General features: G+C 43.4%; 1 protein-coding gene across 1 annotated transcript in view; it reads left to right on the top strand.

The window, feature by feature from the left end:
- Positions 1–8,080: 8,080 nt before the first annotated feature.
- LOC138855433 (homeobox protein Hox-A3-like) overlaps positions 8,081–20,301 on the top strand; it is a 914,101-nt gene continuing 901,880 nt past the window's right edge. Inside the window, exons 1-2 of the mRNA XM_070104759.1 lie at positions 8,081–8,503; positions 8,616–8,642. The gene's annotated coding sequence lies outside the window, so the exon portion shown is untranslated. The remainder of the gene's footprint in view (positions 8,504–8,615; positions 8,643–20,301) is intronic.

Genomic DNA, 20,301 nt, shown 5'->3' with positions numbered 1-20,301 from the left:
GTTAAAAACAGAGTAGGGGAGTTAGTAGATGGGGAGATAGAGGTATTGGGTAGATGGCGAGAATATTTTGAGGAACTTTTAAATGTCGACGAAGAAAGGGAGGCAGTAATTTCATGCACTGGCTAGGGAGGTATACCATCTTTTAGGAGTGAGGAAGAGCAGGATGTGAGTGTGGGGGAGGTGCGTGAGGCATTACGTAGAAAGGGGGTAAAGCAGCTGGAACTGACGGGATCATGACAGAAATGTTAAAAGCAGGGGGGGGGGATATAGTGTTGGAGTGGTTGGTATTTTTGTTTAATAAATGTATGAAAGAGGGGAAGGTACCTAGGGATTGGCAGAGAGTATGTATAGTCCCTTTATATAAAGGGAAGGGGGACAAAAGAGATTGTAAAAATTATAGAGGAATAAGTTTACTGAGTATACCAGGAAAAGTGTACGGTAGGGTTATAATTGAAAGAATTAGAGGTAAGACAGAATGTAGAATTGCGGATGAGCGAGGAGATTTTAGAGTAGGTAGGGGACGTGTAGATCAAGTGTTTACATTGAAGCATATATGTATTTAGATAAAGGTAGGGAAGTTTTCATTGCATTTATGGATTTAGAAAAGGCATATGATAGAGTGGATAGGGAAGCAATGTGGCAGATGTTGCAAGTATATGGAATAGGTGGTAAGTTACTAAATGCTGTAAAGTTTTTATGAGGATAGTGAGGCTCAGGTTAGGGTGTGTAGAAGAGAGGGAGACTACTTCCCGGTAAAAGTAGGTCTTAGACAGGGATGTGTAATGTCACCATGGTTGTTTAATATATTTATAGATGGGGTTGTAAAAGAAGTAAATGCTAGGGTGTTCGGGAGACGGGTGGGATTAAATTATGGGGAATCAAATACAAAATAGGAATTGACACGGTTACTTTTTGCTGATGATACTGTGCTTATGGGAGATTCTAAAGAAAAATTGCAAAGGTTAGTGGATGAGTTTGGGAGTGTGTGTAAAGGTAGAAAGTTGAAAGTGAACACAACATAAGAATGGAGGAATACTGCAGAAGGCCTAATGGCCCATGCGAGGCAGGTCCTTATCAAAACGATGAGGGTATCAAATGATTTAGATAAAGAAAAATTGGATATCAAATTGGGGAGGAGGAGTATGGAAGAAGTGAATGTTTTCAGATATTTGGGAGTTGATGTGTCGGCAGATGGATTTTTGAAGGATGAGGTTAATCATAGAATTGATGAGGAAGAAAAGGCGAGTGGTGCATTGAGGTTTATGTGGAGACAAAAAACGTTATCTATGGAGGCAAAAAACGGAATGTATGAAAGTATAGTGGTACCAACACTTATATGGGTGTGAAGCTTGGGTTGTAAATGCTGCAGCGAGGAGGTGGTTGGAGGCAGTGGAGATGTCCTGTTTAAGGGCAATGTGTGGTGTAAATATTATGCAGAAAATTCGGAGTGTGGAAATTAGGAAAAGGTGTGGAGTTAATAAAAGTATTAGTCAGAGGGCTGAAGAGGGGTTGTTGAGGTGGTTTGGTCATTTAGAGAGAATGAATCAAGTAGAATGACATGGAGAGTGTATAAATCTGTAGGGAAGGAAGGCGAGGTAGGGGTCATCCTCGAAAAGGTTGGAAGGAGGGGGTAAAGGAGGTTTTGTGGGTGAGGGGCTTGGACTTCCAGCAAGCATGCGTGAGCATGTTTGATAGGAGTGAATGGAGACTTTCGGGTTTACTGCTTAGTTAATAATAATCGATGTCTGAACAAGGTCATTGCACAAGTTATTCAGCACTTGCACTTAAGTGCTGTATGACCCTTGTAGGTTTAGTGCTTCTTTTTTATTATAATAATTATCAGCACTTAAGCAAGATCTTAGATATGAAACCCCCTTGTTTCCTGCTGTGACCACTAATTGGTGAGTTAAAAAGACTGAAATGGTCTGGTATCACTTAATACACAAGATGTCATAACCACACAATCTCCTCCCAGCCGTACCCCATCTGTCATCTCTTTCATCCCATCTCTAACAACCTTTTATGCCTAAAACATGACCCTTGTAAGTTCAGCATTTCTTTTTAATAATATAATAATAATAATGTGATAAAAACGTCAGGTTTACCCAAGCAAAATTTTGTCATTTTAAGCAAACTTGAAGATTTTTTGTTTGTAACATAAATCATCACTTCTAGTTGGACTTAACTTCATTAAGTTTTTGTGTTTTAAGTTAGATTAGGCAATTTTATCTAAGTTTGTTCTGAATTTCTGGTGTCTGTAGGTGATTGCTTAATGGACAGTACTGACTCTGCCGCTCAGGGCTCATAATCCAAGGATGTGGACCTGTCTTTCCTTGGATTAAACTTGATTGCTCACCATTTCCCATACACTGTACAACCCTTCTGAGTTTAGTGCTTCCCTCTCCCTCTTTTTTTTTTTTTTTTAACAAACCAGCCACCTCCCACGGAGGCAGGGTGGCCACCGAGGCAGGGTGGCCACTGAGGCAGGGTGGCCACTGAGGCAGGGCGGCCACTGAGGCAGGGTGGCCACCAAGGCAGGGCTACTCAAAAAAGAAGAAAACTAAAGGTTTTTCTTTTCACATTTAGTAATTTATACAGGAGAAGGGGTTACTAGCCCTTTGCTCCTGGCATTTTAGTTGCCTCTTAGGACATGCATGGTTTATGGAGGGAAGATTCCCCGTTTATGGTATATAACCTCCCACTCTTTGAATATTGGTCAGTGCTGACAGCCCCATTCAGGGCAGGAGAAATATCAGAGCTGGAACAAATACAGAGATCGTGTACGGCTCACATTAAGCCAGTAAAGCACCTAAACTACTGGGAACGCCTGCAAGTCTTGAACATGTACTCATTGGAGCGGAGGAGAGAGAGGTACATGATAATATATACCTGGAAGGTACTCAAGGGCTTGGTCCCAAATCTGCACACTGCCATAACAACATACTGGAGTGAGAGATATGGGAGGAAGTGTAAAATAAACCCAGTGAGGAGCAGGGGTGTGGTGGGGACAATAAGGGAACACTGTATCAACATCCGGGGTCCCAAACTATTCAAAATTTTACAAGAAGATATCAGAAACACTGCTGGAACAAGTGTTGAAGCCTTCAAGAGGAAACTAGACAAGTATCTTCACCAGGTGCTAGATCAAACAGGCTGTGATGGATATGTGGGGCAGCAGGCTTCCAGCAGCAACAGCCTAGTTGACCAGACGAGCACCAGACTAGCCTGGCCATGGCCGGGCTCAGAGAGTAGATATACTCTCGAAATTCTTCAAAGGTATATCAAAGGTGTATCCCAAACAAGGTAGATTTCATACATCAAGTGATGAAATCATTAAGACAACGAAGACATCTTGTATTCCATTAAGGACTCAGTATCTACAAGAGGTTGTTAATGGTGACACTGGAAATTTGTGCACAATAAAGGGTACTCTTAACATATTTCAGTGTATTAACGTTGGTAGAATTACGGACAATATGTTAGGTAAAAGGACACAAGTGCAACTAATGTGACATTTTATTGTGGCAACGTTTCACTCTCCAGGAGCTTTGTCAAGCACTTGTGCCCTTTTACCTAACAGATTGTCAGTGTGCTTGCTGAACCACAAGTGTTAAGTCCTTCCTACAGTCTCTCATTGCTTTTGCAAAGCAACAGTAAGTTACAAGATCAATTTTCTCACTTGATTAATATTTTTCAAAATGACTTAAGATTGCTTAATTTATATAAAGCACCTGTATAACAACCTAGGTAGTAGGTTGGTAGACAACAACCACCCAGGGAGGTACTACCGTCCTGGGGTAGTAGGTTGGTAGACAACAACCGCCCAGGGAGGTACTACCGTCCTGGGGTAGTAGGTTGGTAGACAACAACCGCCCAGGGAGGTACTACCGTCCTGTGGTAGTAGGTTGGTAGACAACAACCACCCAGGGAGGTACTACCGTCCTGTGGTAGTAAGTTGGTAGACAACAACCACCCAGGGAGGTACTACCATCCTGTGGTAGTAGGTTGGTAGACAACAACCACCCAGGGAGGTACTACCATCCTGTGGTAGTAGGTTGGTAGACAACAACCACCCAGGGAGGTACTACCGTCCTGTGGTAGTAAGTTGGTAGACAACAACCACCCAGGGAGGTACTACCATCCTGTGGTAGTAGGTTGGTAGACAACAACCAACCAGGGAGGTACTACCGTCCTGTGGTAGTAGGTTGGTAGACAACAACCACCCAGGGAGGTACTACCGTCCTGTGGTAGTAGGTTGGTAGACAACAACCACCCAGGGAGGTACTGCCGTCTTGTGGTATTAGGTTGGTAGACAACAACCACCCAGGGAGGTACTGCCGTCCTGTGCTAGTAGGTTGGTAGACAGCAAGCACCCAGGGAGGTACTACCGTCCTGTGGTAGTAGGTTGGTAGACAACCACCCAGGGAGGTACTACCATCCTGTGGTAGTAGGTTGGTAGACAACAACCACCCAGGGAGGTACTACCGTCCTGTGGTAGTAGGTTGGTAGACAACAACCACCCAGGGAGGTACTACCGTCCTGTGGTAGTAGGTTGGTAGACAACAACCACCCAGGGAGGTACTACCGTCCTGCCAAGTGAGTGTAAAACGAAAGCCTGTAATTGTTTTACATGATGGTAGGATTGCTGGTGTCCTTTGTCTGTCTCATAAACATGCAAGATTTCAGGTACGTCTTGCTACTTCTACTTACACTTAGGTCACACTACACATACATGTACAAGCATATATATACACACCCCTCTGGGTTTTCTTCTATTTTCTTTCTAGTTCTTGTTCTTGTTTATTTCCTCTTATCTCCATGGGGAAGTGGAACAGAATTCTTCCTCCGTAAGCCATGTGTGTTGTAAGAGGCGACTAAAATGCCGGGAGCAAGGGGTTAGTAACCCCTTCTCCTGTATATATTACTAAATGTAAAAGGAGAAACTTTCGTTTTTTCTTTTGGGCCACCCCGCCTTGGTGGGATACTGCCGGTGTGTTGAAAGAAAGAAGACCTGTATAACAAGTTCAAAGAGGGTGCCCAAAAAAGAAAAAAACAAAACTTTTTCTTCTTTTTGCATATAGTAATTTATACAGAAGGAGTTACTAGCCGCTTGCTCCCGGCATTTTAGTCACCTCTTATGACACATGGCTCATGGAGGAAGGATTCTTTTTCCACTTTTCCATGAATAAGAATCCTAAAAGGTTAAGTTTTTAAAAGATAAAGATTTAATTCAGATTATTAACCTGGAAGGCTAGTAACTCATTATCATACATTAACATAACTACACAGGTGGCCCGGTGGCCTGGTGGCCTGGTGGCCCGGTGGCCTGGTGGCCCGGTGGCCTGGTGGCTAAAGCTCCCGCTTCACACACGGAGGGCCCGGGTTCGATTCCCGGCGGGTGGAAACATTCCGACACGTTTCCTTACACCTGTTGTCCTGTTCACCTAGCAGCAAATAGGTACCTGGGTGTTAGTCGACTGGTGTGGGTCGCATCCTGGGGGACAAGATTAAGGACCACAATGGAAATAAGTTAGACAGTCCTCGATGACGCACTGACTTTCTTGGGTTATCCTGGGTGGCTAACCCTCCGGGGTTAAAAATCCGAACGAAATCTTATCTTATTACTTTTTGCTGTACCTTTAACAGTATTTTATCCACTCCAGCTGTGTGACTACAACTGTTGAATACATCAGTGATTGATACATTAGTATTGTAATTATGAGGAGGGGGAGCACTAAACCCATAGGGTAATGCAGTACCTGGGGACATTGAAGGCATTTAGTCTTGATTCAAGAACCGAGTACAAGTCCAGTTCCTTATATCAAGATCCCACCAGGATCAAGAAACCTTCCAGGAGGGGCAGCAGCAGTACAGCATCACCCGAGGCCCATGACTGCCCAAACACTATAATTTAGACAGACTGGTTATAAATGACCATAATTTTTAAAGGGGTGGACCGGTAAGCCAGCGGAAGGCCTCGGTCAGATGACCAAAAGCTCCAAAGGCGGGTCATCATCTGACTAAGACCCGCGTCAGGAAACATTTGTCCTGTTTCCTGACGAACCTTACCTAACCTAACCTAACTATAATTTAGTGATTCGACAAACCTTGTTTGGTAAAGCAAAATTTATTTCTTAGGTAAAGGAACATGTGCAATCTAATGTGACATTTTATTGTGCCATCATTTCACTCTCCATTTACATAACCTATTTACCTAACATATTTTTGGTAATTATGGCCAGGAATCGAACCCCTGATCCTTTAGCAAGTTTGGTCCCCTCAAGGAAGGTTCCTTGATATTGGTGAGGGGCTCTTGATTTAGGGAATTGGATCTGTGCTCCAGTTCCCCGAATTAAGCCTGAATGCCTTCCACATCCCCCCCCCCAGGCGCTGTATAATCCTCCGGGTTTAGCGCTTCCCCTTGATTATAATAATAATAATAATCGAAATTCTTCAAAGGTATATCAAAGGTAAGTCTTCACGAGCAGCACGTACTAATGCATCTATGAACGAGTGGATTTCCTCCAAGTAATTTAGAATTATTAAGTGAACATTATTTTGATTTAACTCAGGATAACCCAGTAAAGTTGCTGTGACTTGTGTATTTAGCCCAGGATAACTTAATGAAGTCACTAGGACTTATTTAACCCAGGATAACCCAATGAACTCACTCATTTAATCCAGGATAACCCAAAGAACTCACTCATTTAACCCAGGATAACCCAAAGAACTCACTCATTTAACCCAGGATAACCCAAAGAACTCACTCATTTAACCCAGGATAACCCAAAGAACTCACTCATTTAACCCAGGATAACCCAAAGAACTCACTCATTTAACCCAGGATAACCCAAAGAACTCACTCATTTAACCCAGGATAACCCAAAGAACTCACTCATTTAACCCAGGATAACCCAAAGAACTCACTCATTTAATCCAGGATAACCCAATGAACTCACTCATTTAACCCAGGATAACCCAAAGAACTCACTCATTTAACCCAGGATAACCCAATAAAATCACAAAATAATTCAATAGTCAGACATTGACTTATTTAACCCAGGATAACCCAATAAAGTCAAACATTGTGACTTATTATTGATCAGTTATTTCGCAGAAATCAGTTTGATGAATAAAACTAACATATCAAAAATTAAAATTATTATAATCATGGAGGAGCGCTAAACCCGTAGGATTATACAGTGCCTGGCTGTATAGCCCTTGTGGCTTAGCGCTTCTTTTTGATTATAATAATAATAATATACAGTGCCTGGGGGGGTGAAAGGTAGTCAGGCTCAATAAGGGAACCGGAGCACAGCTCCAATTCCCTAGATCAAGAGCCCATCACCAGCATCAAGGAACCCCCCCCCCCGAGGGGACCTTTTCACTCGGGAAAAACAGATCAGCACCAAAAGTTGAAAGCCGACCAGAAGAGGCATTCTCCAGGTACTGTATAGGATCCCACAATATACGCGCCTATAAAGCCTATAGCCAAGAAATTTTTCAACCATTTCTAAGGATGAATCAGCCATTAAAAATGGATTTTATTCATAGTTTTGTTTGGTATCCCAGAAACTGTACTTGACAGTGGTAATGTTATGCTGGTCTTTTGTTGTGCTATTGTTTGGTTACTAAATTGTCTGTATGTTAATTTATAATGTATATTCTTTCGGTGTGTAATTATGTTTAATGAGTTAGAAATTTATGAGGCAAAGATGAAAGTTAAATTGATTCTGAAGCCTCGAGCTGAACTGTAAGACAAATTTATTTGAGCATTTTATTCTCTTAATAAGTCGCAAACTCATCAGATATGTGTCATGTATCCATGTATTTATTCAGGCTCTGCATGAGGTATGTATCATGAGTAGTGTGTATCTTAATGGTAAAAAATCAGCGGAAATTATCAAAGATTCGAAAGTTTTGACTGGTTCTTAGCTTCGAACACAAGTTGTTTAGAGCTTCGAACACAAGTTGTTCAGAGCTTCGAACACAAGTTGTTCAGAGCTTCGAACACAAGTTGTTCAGAGCTTCATGTTGAGTGTCAGTCTGACTGGGAAGTTTTGATTGGTGGTTCAGGAAGTGTTGTGAAGCTTCGAACACAAGTTATTCAGAGCTTCGAACACAGGTTATTCAGAGCTTCATGTTGACAGTGTCAGTCTGACTCACCAGTCAACTACCACAACTTCCTGACGTCTCTATTTTACCTAAAACTTCAACGTTATTACAACTAAAACCGGGAAGTTTGTATATGTGTGTGTTTATATAACTAGTGATGTGTATATCTCAGTGTATATACAGTGCGATGTGTATATACACGGAGTTTAATTAACATTTTAGTGATTGAGCTCTCCCTGATCGATGGTGTACAAGCGATATTCACCCTTAATGACCCTCGGTTACTAGACAATTAAGCAAACAATAGATATATACTTTTATTGGCCTATTTGAACGTACTCAGTGTTGAGACAGGTGTTTATATAACATGCAGTTATTACACATGTTTGTAAGTGTTAATGGCAGGTTAATAGCGTGTTTATTAGTGTTAATATGTGTGTTTGTAAGTCTTCAGTGTTTGTACTGTGGAGATGTTAATTTATCAGTTTTCTTAACATCAGTGTATCATCTACCATCATGATGGCAAGGTTAGTAACACTTAATATATTGTTACTTATTATTGTGTCTCCATAAGACCGCGCGTGTACACACACACACACACACACACACACACACACACACACACACACACACACACACACACACACACACACACACACACACACACACACACACACACACACACACACACACACACACACACACACACACACACACACACACACACACACACACACACACACACACACACACACACACAGCGATCAGTGAAGAGGCGGGGCCAGGAGCTGAGTATCGACCCCTGCAACCACAATTAGGTGAGTACACACACACACACACACACACACACACATACACAGGATCAGGAGAAGAGTGGTGGAACACCTAGAAAGGAACGATCTCATCAACAGCAGCCAACATGGTTTCAGGGACGGGAAATCCTGTGTCACAAACCTACTGGAGTTCTATGACATGGTGACAGCAGTAAGACAAGAGAGAGAGGGGTGGGTGAATTGCATTTTCCTGGACTGCAAGAAGGCGTTTGACACAGTTCCACACAAGAGATTGGTGAAAAAACTGGAGGACCAAGCAGGGATAACAGGGAAGGCACTACAATGGATCAGGGAATACTTGTCAGGAAGACAGCAGCGAGTCATGGTACGTGGCGAGGTGTCAGAGTGGGCACCTGTGACCAGCGGGGTCCCACAGGGGTCGGTCCTAGGACCAGTGCTGTTTCTGGTATTTGTGAACGACATGACGGAAGGAATAGACTCTGAGGTGTCACTGTTTGCAGATGACGTGAAGTTGATGAGAAGAATTCACTCGATCGAAGACCAGGCAGAAATACAAAGGGATCTGGATAGGCTGCAGACCTGGTCCAGCAATTGGCTCCTGGAGTTCAATCCCACCAAGTGCAAAGTCATGAAGATTGGGGAAGGGCAAAGAAGACCGCAGACGGAGTACAGTCTAGGGGGCCAGAGACTACAAACCTCACTCAAGGAAAAAGATCTTAGGGTGAGTATAACACCAGGCACATCTCCTGAAGCGCACATCAACCAAATAACTGCTGCAGCATATGGGCGCCTAGCAAACCTCAGAACAGCATTCCGACATCTTAATAAGGAATCATTCAGGACCCTGTACACCGTGTACGTTAGGCCCATATTGGAGTATGCGGCACCAGTTTGGAACCCACACCTAGCCAAGCACGTGAAGAAACTAGAGAAAGTGCAAAGGTTTGCAACAAGACTAGTCCCAGAGCTAAGAGGTATGTCCTACGAGGAGAGGTTAAGGGAAATCAACCTGACGACACTGGAGGACAGGAGAGATAGGGGGGACATGATAACGACATACAAAATACTGAGAGGAATTGACAAGGTGGACAAAGACAGGATGTTCCAGAGATTGGACACAGTAACAAGGGGACACAGTTGGAAGCTGAAGACACAGATGAATCACAGGGATGTTAAGAAGTATTTCTTCAGCCACAGAGTAGTCAGTAAGTGGAATAGTTTGGGAAGCGATGTAGTGGAGGCAGGATCCATACATAGCTTTAAGCAGAGGTATGATAAAGCTCACGGCTCAGGGAGAGTGACCTAGTAGCGATCAGTGAAGAGGCGGGGCCAGGAGCTTGGACTCAACCCCTGCAACCTCAACTAGGTGAGTACAACTAGGTGAGTACACACACACACACACACACACACACATATATCAGCCTGTTTAAAAAAATGTGTGTATATATAAGTGTTTGAAATATGATGATTATTCTTAAAAGTGTGGGGGGGGGGGGTTGTAGGGGGGATACTTGCAGAAGATGCTGGTTGTAGGGGGGGATACTTGCAGAAGATGCTGGTTGTAGGGGGGATACTTGCAGAAGATGCTGGTTGTAGGGGGGGGATACTTGCAGAAGATGCTGGTTGTAGGGGGGATACTTGCAGAAGATGCTGGTTGTAGGGGGGATACTTGCAGAAGATGCTGGTTGTAGGGGGGGATACTTGCAGAAGATGCTGGTTGTAGGGGGGATACTTGCAGAAGATGCTGGTTGTAGGGGGGATACTTGCAGAAGATGCTGGTTGTAGGGGGGGATACTTGCAGAAGATGCTGGTTGTAGGGGGGATACTTGCAGAAGATGCTGGTTGTAGGGGGGATACTTGCAGAAGATGCTGGTTGTAGGGGGGATACTTGCAGAAGATGCTGGTTGTAGGGGGGGATACTTGCAGAAGATGCTGGTGGTAGGGGGGATACTTGCAGAAGATGCTGGTTGGAGGGGGGATACTTGCAGAAGATGCTGGTTGTAGGGGGGGATACTTGCAGAAGATGCTGGTTGTAGGGGGGATACTTGCAGAAGATGCTGGTTGTAGGGGGGATACTTGCAGAAGATGCTGGTTGTAGGGGGGGATACTTGCAGAAGATGCTGGTTGTAGGGGGGATACTTGCAGATGCTGGTTGTAGGGGGGATACTTGCAGAAGATGCTGGTTGTAGGGGGGATACTTGCAGAAGATGCTGGTTGTAGGGGGGATACTTGCAGAAGATGCTGGTTGTAGGGGGGATACTTGCAGAAGATGCTGGTTGTAGGGGGGGATACTTGCAGAAGATGCTGGTTGTAGGGGGGGATACTTGCAGAAGATGCTGGTTGTAGGGGGGATACTTGCAGAAGATGCTGGTTGTAGGGGGGGATACTTGCAGAAGATGCTGGTTGTAGGGGGGGATACTTGCAGAAGATGCTGGTTGTAGGGGGGATACTTGCAGAAGATGCTGGTTGTAGGGGGGATACTTGCAGAAGATGCTGGTTGTAGGGGGGATACTTGCAGAAGATGCTGGTTGTAGGGGGAGATACTTGCAGAAGATGCTGGTTGTAGGGGGGATACTTGCAGAAGATGCTGGTTGTAGGGGGGATACTTGCAGAAGATGCTGGTTGTAGGGGGGGATACTTGCAGAAGATGCTGGTTGTAGGGGGGATACTTGCAGAAGATGCTGGTTGTAGGGGGGATACTTGCAGAAGATGCTGGTTGTAGGGGGGATACTTGCAGAAGATGCTGGTTGTAGGGGGGATACTTGCAGAAGATGCTGGTTGTAGGGGGGATACTTGCAGAAGATGCTGGTTGTAGGGGGGATACTTGCAGAAGATGCTGGTTGTAGGGGGGATACTTGCAGAAGATGCTGGTTGTAGGGGGGATACTTGCAGAAGATGCTGGTTGTAGGGGGGATACTTGCAGAAGATGCTGGTTGTAGGGGGGGATACTTGCAGAAGATGCTGGTTGTAGGGGGGATACTTGCAGAAGATGCTGGTTGTAGGGGGATACTTGCAGAAGATGCTGGTTGTAGGGGGGATACTTGCAGAAGATGCTGGTTGTAGGGGGGATACTTGCAGAAGATGCTGGTTGTAGGGGGGATACTTGCAGAAGATGCTGGTTGTAGGGGGAGATACTTGCAGAAGATGCTGGTTGTAGGGGGATACTTGCAGAAGATGCTGGTCGTAGGGGGGGATACTTGCAGAAGATGCTGGTTGTAGGGGGAGATACTTGCAGAAGATGCTGGTTGTAGGGGGGATACTTGCAGAAGATGCTGGTTGTAGGGGGAGATACTTGCAGAAGATGCTGGTTGTAGGGGGATACTTGCAGAAGATGCTGGTCGTAGGGGGGATACTTGCAGAAGATGCTGGTTGTAGGGGGATACTTGCAGAAGATGCTGGTCGTAGGGGGGATACTTGCAGAAGATGCTGGTTGTAGGGATACTTGCAGAATATACTGGTTGTAGGGGGATACTTGCAGAAAATGCTGGTTGTAGGGATACTTGCAGAATATACTGGTTGTAGGGGGATACTTGCAGAAGATGCTGGTTGTAGGGATACTTGCAGAATATACTGGTTGTAGGGGGATACTTGCAGAAAATGCTGGTTGTAGGGATACTTGCAGAATATACTGGTTGTAGGGGGGATACTTGCAGAAGATGCTGGTTGTAGGGGGGGATACTTGCAGAAGATGCTGGTTGTAGGGGGGATACTTGCAGAAGATGCTGGTTGTATGGGGGATACTTGCAGAAGATGCTGTTTGTAGGGATACTTGCAGAATATACTGGTTGTAGGGGGGATACTTGCAAAAGATGCTGGTTGTAGGGGGGGGATACTTGCAGAATATACTGGTTGTAGGGGGGATACTCGCAGAAGATGCTGGTTGTAGGGGGGGATATTTGCAGAAGATGCTGGTTGTAGGGATACTTGCAGAAGATGCTGGTTGTAGGGGGGATATTTGCAGAAGATGCTGGTTGTAGGGATACTTGCAGAATATACTGGTTGTAGGGGGGATACTTGCAGAAGATGCTGGTTGTAGGGGGGGATACTTGCAGAAGATGCTGGTTGTAGGGATACTTGCAGAAGATGCTGGTTGTAGGGGGGATACTTGCAGAAGATGCTGGTTGTAGGGGGGGATACTTGCAGAAGATGCTGGTTGTAGGGGGGATACTTGCAGAAGATTCTGGCTTGGTTTGTAGTATTTATGCTGTGGTTTTTATCTTGTAGGTAAGTGTAAGTCATCTCGTGGGACAGATGTCACAGCATCACTTACGTAAGTACATGTTTTATACCAGTTGACATTGACCTTATTTTTCAGTGAGATGCAAATTTTCTCAGTGGTGATTAAAGGAACAAGTTGGTAATTTAGGTATAGAGGTGTGATATATAGTTTTTATAGTTAAGGATATCCTAAGTCGCCACATCAACAAGAGGTCGTCAAGCTTAAGCTCTATCCTCCCTGAAGGGAGGTTCCTTGACGCTGGTGAGAGGCTCTTGATCTAGGGCAGTGGATCTGTGCTCTAGTTCCCTGAATTAAGCCTGAATACCTCCCACCCCCACATGCACTGTATAATCCTGCGAGTTTAGAGCTCCCCCCCTGATTATAATACGTTGTATCGCAAGTAACCTGAACACTGACACATTCTTGGCCAGCTAGGATGTCAGTCTTCAGTTAGCGTTATGATACATATTTTAACTTTCCCTCCTTGGATAATAGTTATCAAACTCGTCTCCTATCTGTCAGAACATCAGAGTTCACCTTTCTGAATTAAGGTGAATGTCGCCTACTTTCTAGGTAAGTGAAAGCGCTAACACACTCTAGAGAGCACAGAAGCTTTCTCTAGTGGTCACAGTATGCTTTACCACAATATTTTGGTGCACAATCCAGAATTTGGAATCATTCTCCTGGCGTCTCCAATGGTACTGTACCTACTTAGCACCTCAGTATATTTTGGGACATAATTCACCCAGGTTACGAATCTTATCGCATAAGTTGTTGAAGGTAACCATTACCAGGGAAACCATTTTTCTCCCTAAGGCTTCACATGAATCGTTACTTTTAGGCAGACATTTGTCGACATCTGGAACAACCATTTTGGTCTTAAGAGCCACCTGTTTGCAAGTGGTGTACATTATTATTATTATCATCGTTGGGGAGCTAAACCCGTAGGATTATACAGCGCAAGTGGGGGGGATGGGAGGCATTCAGGCACAATTCACGGAACTGGAGATTAGATCCAATCCCCTAGATCAAGAACCCCTCACCAGCGTCAAGGAACCTCCCTTAAGGGGAGGTAGTGTACAACTGACTGCGAAATAAATAACAGAAAGGCACAATACCGTGACTGGAACGATACACAGATAACCCACACATAGAAGAGAGGAGCTTACGACGACGTTTCGGTCCGACTTGGACCGAATTTGTGTGACTGCGAAACACATTTTAACAATTTGCCTACGGATTAGGCTTCATTTTCGTCATTTTTTAATTACTGGGGTCGTTGGGGCGAACAGGTAGAGAATTGGTCATATTTCCTTATTTTTATTTCGATGATCAAAACATCCGTGAACAAGTAATCTGAGGAATGAACGAATGCAACATTCACTAAGTTCTGAGGAATGAACGAATGCAACATTCACTAAGTTCTGAGGAATGAACGAATACAACATTCACTAAGTTCTGATGAATGAACGAATGCAACATTCACTAAGTTCTGATGAATGAACGAATGCAACATTCACTAAGTTCTGATGAAGGTAAGAAAGCTGAAACAACATGGAGGTTTGGCGTTCTTCAGTCCCCAGACTGTGGGACTATGGGGTCGTCTGCTCTGTTTATTATGGCAGGTTCTGTTGAGCAGGTCGTTGAGTGCTGGTTCTTGTTACTCGCGGGAGTTTACCCCGGAGTAGGACCTCCCACAGGGCATCAGTTTGAACACTACATCCTATTTTTATAACCATGAATAGTGTAGCGTTATACCTGCTGGTGCCAGAACTTCTTTGTACCTGGACAATGTTAAAGTGTACTGAGGTGACCAGTCATAGAATTTAGGTCGCCGGGGACAACAACACGGAGTGAACTGCTGATAAGAGTTTCTGTCTTTCCCTCGCAAGACGATGGCAATTCGTTTTACCCCATCCAGGGACCAGTTGCCTGCCACACAAATATTACGCTAGGACAGGGGTGTCCAAAATTTTGCATTCCATACGCCATTTTTTTACGCCCCAGTTCAGATGCGTCATACGACGCTTGTACCCCCATTCAGTTCTTAAAAAAGTACGTTAATATGGATATATTTAGCATTTTTACATAAAATTATTTAATGTAAAGACATGATAAACATTACTTACTTTAATGAGAGTTTTGAGTCTGGTTTCGTCAAGCTTGTAATATTTGGAGGTAAATTTGTAAGAGTAGCAGAGAATTTTTCAAATTTGAATTATATGTTTTGACGTCAGTTTGTCTTTAATTAGTTTCACGGATGAAAATGCTTGTTTGTATCTGTACGTTGTTCCAAAACGTCGGATATAACTGGGAAAATTGTCTTAGTTCTGGAAAATGGTCACAGGGTAATTGCCGAAAATTATGTCAGAAGCATTTGTGACTGAGGGAAGGTCATCAAATTTAATTTTCAGTAATGAATTTGTTTTTCAAATCAATAAGTTCAAGATTATTTGTTCACTAAGTGAAAACAGGTTTATAAATGCTAGTATGCAGTCGTCTTTAGCAAAATCACTAAAATGACTTTCAATAATCTGATTTTTTTTCAGTATATTATGTAAAATTACCAGAATCTTCAGCACATTTACTGTTCTTTTAAATATGGAAACTGGCTCAAATCCTCATTTTCTGAGAGATAAACACTTTTAACTTCATATTGAATGCACTGATCTCATATACTAAGCTAGAAAACAATTTGTTCTTGCTCTGCGGTTTCAAAATCATTGAGATGGCTGGTAACATCAACTAAAACAGGATCGACACCTTGCCTAACCCTTCTAGGGTAGGGTAGGTGCCTGAGCCCGAGCCTTTAGCTTATGAGACTGTCATTCCCATTAGCCCCCTTGGGGCGGGGATGGCAGACCAGAGAGGCCTAGCTTGTGGCTAGGCCTGGGGACAGTTGGTCCCATAGATGAGGAGGTACTTGTGCCTCCTCCCATGGGAGACTTAGGTCTCAGACACTCCCTAAAGAGGGAGCCAAGGCCGGGCCACCACTTGGAAAAGGCCCGGGCCGGGAGAATACCGGCTAATCTTTAATAATAATAATAATAATCAACTAAAAAATGCTAAATCAAGCAGCCATTTATCTCATAAAAGTTCTTTCCTCAGGCAGGTCATTCTTCTCTTCTACGAAATTATCAATACTATTTTTCAATTTCCAAAATCTCCTGAGAACCTGTCCTCTAGAAAGCCAGTGAACCTCACAATAAAAGTGACATTATATTAATAACATAACAATTAACAATATTCTGAATTCTCTTCTGTTTAATCCTCTTGCTCTAATCTTATTCAGGCATTTCACAAACGGTAGCATAACATGCTGCAAATTTTAAGTTTTTCTAGTGACTTGGTGTATAATACAGTGATATTTTAGTAGTGGATGTACAATAAATGGTTATAAATGACCATAATTTTTAAAGGGGTGGACCGGTAAGCCAGTGGAAGGCCTCGGTCAGATGACCAAAAGCTCCAAAGGCGGGTCATCATCTAAGACCCGCGTCAGGAAACACTTGTTCTGTTTACTGACGCACCTTACCTAACCTAAGTACTGGATGATTTAGCAATATTTCAAGCAAAGTTGCAGTCCCAGCTGCTTGACATATCTCCGTCAGTACAAACTGATAAGTTTACTAAAATCTGGTCGCAGATTTTCTAGGCGTGAGTTTACTTCGTTATATATGTCTGAATCTCTTGTTTTTTCCCACGAAGTGACTTAAGACCGATAAGGTCTTCAAATATATTATTATCAATTCCTCTGGCTACATCACATATGTCAGCAGATTCGTCCAAAACTAAAGAAAAAGTACCAGCCTGGGCAAGATATTTCAACTGCTCAGATATATCTTAGGGGCGTCTTATAACTGTCTGCTTTGATAGAACGATTTCGTCTACTTTTCCCTCAACATTTTTTATAACCAAGACATCTTGCAAGTATTTAGAGACAGAGCTTAATAATTTCTTCTCCATCAAAGAAAGGTTTCCGTTTTTAGCAACACAAAGGCAGTTTGGTAGGAGGCTTCCGTCACCGCCAGGCTTCCACTACTTTGAATACATTTCGTCTTTATTTCATGTTTTTTTCTGAATCACATTTTCCATAACTCAAACCCAAACTCTGACTTTACTTTTTCTTCTGTTTCAGCCTGATTTTTTTATATAGTATCTATTAAAATCATGTTTTCTGAGTGGCCCGGTGGCCTGGTGGCTAAAGCTCCCGCTTCACACACGGAGGGCCCGGGTTCGATTCCCGGCGAGTGGAAACATTTCGACACGTTTCCTTACACCTGTTGTCCTGTTCACCTAGCAGCAAATAGGTACCTGGGTGTTAGTCGACTGGTGTGGGTCGCATCCTGGGGGACAAGATTAAGGACCCCAATGGAAATAAGTTAGACAGTCCTCGATGACGCACTGACTTTCTTGGGTTATCCTGGGTGGCTAACCCTCCGGGGTTAAAAATCCGAACGAAATCTTATCTTATCTAACAATTTTCCTGACGGACCCACAATAATAATTCATTTTCTCACTATTCATTAATTTGACGCTTAATATCACTTTCTGATTTTTTCTGCTCATTTTATTTTTGCATTGTGATGGGAAATTAACTGTCGAAACAAAGTTTAAGTTTCGAATTATTATGAGCGCTAAACCCGTAGGATTATACAACGCATCGGGGGGGAGGGGGAGGTATTCAGGGAACCGGATCACGGATCCAATTCCCTAGATCAAGAGCCCCTCACCAGCATCAAGGAACATCCCTTGAGGGGACAGTTTCGAAAATAAAACGTGAGTTATTCACAATTAGAGAAACACATCCGTAACGCACGAGTGTCAGTTGTAAACTGACTGGTAAACAACGTGTCACTTTTTTTTTTTTTTATTCGCCGGTATTCTCCCGGCCCGGGTCTTTTCCAAGTAGTGGTGACCCGGCCTTGGCTCCCTATCTGGGGAGTGTCTCGAGACTTAAGTCTCCCATGGGAGGAGGCACAGTACCTCCTCATCTTTGGGACCAAGTGTCCCCAAGCCTAGCCACATTCCCCGCCCTCACGGGGCTCGTAGAGAGAAGCTAGGCCTCTGGTCTGCCATCTACCCCTCCTCAAAGTGGCTCGTGGGGATGGCAGTCTTATGAGCTGCAGATGGTAGCAAGCTCAGGCTATTGACGTGTCACTGCAGCCACTGCTGGTGACTAGTATTAAACTTGTACACTTATGGAACGACTCCTGTACAAAAATTCCTCTTTGTGTAATGTGCCGGTTAAGGGCAGAACAATATGTTTAGTGATTATATTTGGTTTTTCATTATTTTAATGAAAAAGAAGCGCTAAACCACAAGGGCCATACAGCGCTGCGATTATATCTGGAGTATATATAACAACTAATAAACACGGTGTGGGTGTTCACTGCAATTTGTTTCTAGTTTAATCTAGGGAACTGGAGCATAGATCCAGTTCCCTAGATCAAGAGCCCCTCACCAGGATCAAGGAACCTTCAGGGAAATGTGAAAAATTACATTCGCTAAGATATGCACAAAATAATAAAATAACTATAAATGCTTGCCAAGTTTTACATTTATTCTCAGAAAAGTCATTTATCAAACTTGAATGTTACATATATATATATATTTTTTTTTTATCAAAAAATTGGTTATTGGTTAATATTTTTTGAATGACTAGGCTTGTTTTTTTTTTATCACAGGTGCAATGCGTCACTTCTAATGGTGCAATGCGTCACTTCTAATGGTGCAATGCGTCACTTCTAATGGTGCAATGCGTCACTTCTAATGGTGCAATGCGTCACTTCTAATGGTGCAATGCGCCACTTCTAATGGTGCAATGCGCCACTTCTAATGGTGCAATGCGTCACTTCTAATGGTGCAATGCGTCACTTCTAATGGTGCAATGCGTCACTTCTAATGGTGCAATGCGTCACTTCTAATGGTGCAATGCGTCACTTCTAATGGTGCAATGCGTCACTTCTAATGGTGCAATGCGTCACTTCTAATGGTGCAATGCGTCACTTCTAATGGTGCAATGCGTCACTTCTAATGGTGCAATGCGTCACTTCTAATGGTGCAATGCGTCACTTCTAATGGTGCAATGCGTCACTTCTAATGGTGCAATGCGTCACTTCTAATGGTGCAATGCGTCACTTCTAATGGTGCAATGCGTCATTTCTAATGGTGCAATGCGTCACTTCTAATGGTGCAATGCGTCACTTCTAATGGTGCAATGCGTCACTTCTAATGGTGCAATGCGGCACTTCTAATGGTGCAATGCGTCACTTCTAATGGTGCAATGCGTCACTTCTAATGGTGCAATGCGTCACTTCTAATGGTGCAATGCGTCACTTCTAATGGTGCAATGCGCCACTTCTAATGGTGCAATGCGCCACTTCTAATGGTGCAATGCGCCACTTCTAATGGTGCAATGCGTCACTTCTAATGGTGCAATGCGTCACTTCTAATGGTGCAATGCGTCACTTCTAATGGTGCAATGCGTCACTTCTAATGGTGCAATGCGTCATAGGCTGGCTGTCTCTGCCTTAGACTTGGGGCTGGAAAATGAACCGAGTCAGGATAACTGTTAGCCTGTAAGACTGGTCTGTGTGGACAATAATCATGTGTTAAAAGTATATACCCTCGCACAAATGCACTTCTACATATGTAAGTGCTACCAAAGTTGAATGTAACTTAAGTGCGAAGTCTCATGGCTTGCCAAAATGATCCTTGCTGACTATTTTTCAGAAAGTATTCTGGTTTTAATTTTTTTTTTAGTAAACGACAGTGGGTCAAAGAGCAACTCTCTCTCTCTCTCTCTCTCTCTCTCTCTGTCTCTCTGTCTCTCTCTCTCTCTCTGTCTCTCTCTCTCTCTGTCTCTCTGTCTCTCTCTCTCTCTCTGTCTCTCTCTCTCTCTCTCTCTCTCTCTCTCTCACGGGCCACTAGGCATGCTGAAGTGGTCCTTACGCTCTTAACACACATTATGCAAGTGGAACACGCAAAGTGGTTAACAACATAAGCGGTTCACTCATTGATAAACTGAAGGCTTTGAAATACTGTTGAGATTAATGAACAAACAGGCTAGTGTTCCATTAAAACTATGGTTATTCTAATGAAGACAGATAAGAGCTGCAAAAATGAGAGACTAATAATAATATAAAAACACTAGTATACTGACAATCATCA

Source organism: Cherax quadricarinatus, chromosome 94 (genome assembly GCF_038502225.1).
Source record: "Cherax quadricarinatus isolate ZL_2023a chromosome 94, ASM3850222v1, whole genome shotgun sequence".
Lineage (NCBI taxonomy): Eukaryota > Metazoa > Arthropoda > Malacostraca > Decapoda > Parastacidae > Cherax > Cherax quadricarinatus.
The sequence above is the reverse complement of the archived record's forward strand: the minus strand, read 5'-3'. Positions and strand labels throughout refer to the sequence as shown.